The following is a 4,025-nucleotide window of genomic DNA, read 5'->3' on the forward strand; positions in this document are numbered from 1 at the left end:
ACACACACACACACACACACACACACACACACACACACACCCACACACACACACACACACACACACACATATATATATATATATATATATATATATATATATATATATATATATATATATATATATATATATATATATACAGTATATATACATGCAAGATTAACCACTGGGAAAGAGAAACTAAACGAAGCAGAGAGCTTTCATATATTGCATCTTCAGTGCACAGTACATGGAAAGGAAGGATTACAAGAATATATATATATATATATATATATATATATATATATATATATATATATATATATATATATATACATATATATGCACACATAGAGGAATGCGGGAAGGAAATAAGGTGAGACGTCGGTCCCGCTTTGTGGCCCCCTGGAGTGACGTAGGGGACGAACTAAACATTTGATTAGACCCCATGGCGACTGGTGGGGTGGGGCGCATCTCGAAGTCACATGAGGCCAATTGAGATTCAGGTATTACTTTCTTAACGATTTACATATTTGTTTACATATAAAATTATCCAATTTAAACCACGATGTAGATTTATATTATGCTCCCGTGTTGTGTGGATCAAACTACATTCTATTAAGTTTCTTACCACCCTATCATCACTAACAGAAATGGATTGGGCGTTGAGCCTGATTATATATATATATATATCAATATGTTTAAATATGCCACTAGAATTATTTCCATCTCTTACATTTTCTTGTGCTGTTTAATTATTTTGCAAATGCATCCCTTTTGACATTTGATACTATTATTAATCAGCAAATGTTTGACTGCACTGGTATTCTTGAAAACTAAATTTACGCTAAAACTTTTTAATAAATCTGGAATATTTAACTAATTTTCTTGAGATGATAAAATTAATAGATTATGTTCACTGAAAGTTTTGGCTGAGGGTTATGAAATGTTTTCCTTGCAAAAGCATGGGCAATATCCAGGAATTGTTTAGGGTATTTTAAGTTATACACAATGTTAAAACATTTATGATTTCTTCGTTAATGTATTCTTCGCTGCAGGTACATGAGGCTCTAAGAAACATAGTTGAAAAGACTGATCGTTTAACGCTATTAGGATGGCAAGAATACTAATGAATATAAGAACATACATTGATTGGCTTGCGATATACTTTAAATTTGAGTCTGCTGTTGTGGTGGAGGATAGTGCAATCCAAAAGCGGTAAAGAACCATCTTTCTCTATTTCTAATATGAATTTAATGGAATCGACAAATGTGTTCAATTTAGTTAAAAACTCATGTACATTTTTATCTGTAGGCCACAAACATAAGATATCATCTATGTATCTAAGCCAAGGGATGTTGAAGGGAACGATTTTGCTCAAAATATTAGTCTAAAAAAATTCCATATATAAATTACTTAATACTGGGGAGAGAGGGTTTCCCATATTGACACCGAACTTTTGGGAATAAAAATTACTATTAAATTGGAATTTACTATCTTTAACACACAATCTAATCAATTCAGTCAATGCATGTAATGATAATGGAACCACATGCTTTTCAAGTTCTTCCTGAAGAAAAAATAATAAATCAGTTAAAGGTCGACTGAGGTTTTCAAAGAGGTGGTGAATATTTGCTAGATGTATGGCTTAGTCACTTTTTGATAAAGTAATGCAAATATAAAACCTAATTATTACGCAGTATAACAAAAAGGCCTATCAAAATATCGGTAACAGACGAACTTTTCCTTCGCCGATCTTCGGCTGTGAGGTCAATACTGATGTTTACATTCTGATGCATGCCATATGCGTGCACTATAAAATGCCGTTCTGCGTTGTCAACTTGATCATTGATCTGTTATATTTCGTGTGTTAGCAAGGCTTTATCAAGTATTTAGTTCGAAAATGGTTTATCGTGTCACCGCAAATTGCAACAGTGATTCAACTAAACCTTCTGCTGTGGATGGATTTAATTTTCATTCTTTTCCGAAATATTCTAATTGCAAAAAGAACCGGATCATTTGGTGCAGACGGCGCAAGTCATGGAAGCCTGGATTGAAAGCAAAACTCGGTTCGAAACATTTCGAGAAAAAAAAAAACGTACACTCGGGACCCTAGCCTTGCCAAGTTTATGTATATATATATGTGTATATATATATACAAAATAAATATAATAAATCTATGGTTATTTTTTTTATTTGTTCACATATGGCCGCAATTTGAACGAATGGAAACTTAATTTGCACTGAGAACAGGCAGTATTTGTCGAAGGCAACAAATAAAAAGAAAGACGAGAAATAGTGTTTGGGAATGGGATTTTTTCTTTGTTTTGAACAATTAAAAAATATGATGGCAACACAGTGCAGGGATGTGAGGAATGAAATGTGCAATATTGGTTCATGTGAAGCCTGAAGGATCCGTTGAAGTTGTCTCAAGAATGTACAATACGTCCCACTTGCAGGTTCAAGAGTATTGACATCCGATGCCTCAGCTTCAGTTATTTCAATCATTTGTCTATGTGTTCTATACAGTATTAAGTGTGATATACTTTCGAACATTCTTGGGGGGGGGTACAGTTAGATTATAAATCAAATTATAACTAAGTTACGCTCCAGCATCGTCAATTTTGTCGACATATCAACCGTGACTGTACGTAATGGTAACAAATGAGACAATTCATTAATTGATTTGTTAAAAGGCAATTTTATGCATCTATTATCCCAATTATGATTCAAGGCGGAATGGGAATCTGCCTTTTAACAAATCAATTAATGAATTGTCTCATTTGTTACCAAAGGAAAAGGTAAATTTTATCTTCAATTATCCCAACAATTTGTTCAGTAAAGTTGTCAATATACATCATAGATCCAAGAGTAATACAACTCCTGGAGTTTACAAATTACCTTGTTTAGATTGCAATGGTATATTGGGGACAGACGGGTCGAGATCTCACTACCAGGGTTAAGGAGCACAAGAACTCTGTTAAATACGGACAGGAAAATTCCGCGGTATTTCAGCACGTCGCCAATAAAAACCACCGGATAAATTGGGACGATGCTGAAATAATTTACAAATCCAAATGTAGTTTCAGAAGAAAAATAGTAGAATCCTCCTTAATAAACAATTTTCCAAATTACAACATGTCCCATGGTCAATGGTCACCAGATTGTATTTCTTCTTTTGCTATAAATAAAATGTTACCATCTACATTAGCGGTGGACATGTGACCTGAGCCACCAAGATCCGAGCATGCGTGCCGGGCATGTGACCTGAGCCCTCGTCCCTTCTTGCTACCTCACTGTTTCATTATAAATACACATTGTTCTCTACTTGAAGAGGATCACAGTAAGTGATCGAAATATACAGATCTCTATATCTTCGCTTATTCTTCTCCGAAAGTGGGTCATCAGTATTATTTTACAAATGTGCTACGACATATCTTTGTTGTGGATATATATATACACTTATTAATTTTTCATTTGTTTATTCGTTTACTTTTTTATTTGTCTATTTTGTATTCATAATCTTATCTTTATACGGGCATGGCGACCATACGTAATCTTAACTTTTGCCCATTTCTCTTTTTTTCATCGCTGAGTTATGCAGACAATGAAAAAATTTTTTTTTTATCCTAAGTGCCATCTGGTAAATATAATCACAGTATCTGCTAAAACGTTCGCCATCAGATGCATATCAACCCCAGTACGACCCTCAGCCTGCTTTTCGACACCAAAACAGTGTCCCTGGCCGCCGCCGCCGCCGCCCGTTGATTAGCCCAATTGAGTTGGTGGGTGAAATTGTGACGTCTTCTAGGTTAGCACGGGACAGTGTGTTTCTTGTAGGGCGGCCATTTGCAGGGGACAGAGGACGACCGTCACAGAAAGTGATATTCTTGTCGCTAAACCAATCGTGTACAACTACGTGTAGCAAATCTATTTAGCACTTGGCACTGCGCGTTGGTGGGGAACTGCATATATAGGTGCCCAGGAAGGATAAGGAAAGTGTTTGAAGCCTCGCCAAGCCCCAGGGAACTCTAAGAGCTTACGGT

The sequence above is a fragment of the Oratosquilla oratoria genome, chromosome 16 (genome assembly GCF_046742065.1).
Source record: "Oratosquilla oratoria isolate Oo_2021 chromosome 16, ASM4674206v1, whole genome shotgun sequence".
Taxonomy (NCBI): Eukaryota; Metazoa; Arthropoda; class Malacostraca; order Stomatopoda; family Squillidae; genus Oratosquilla; species Oratosquilla oratoria.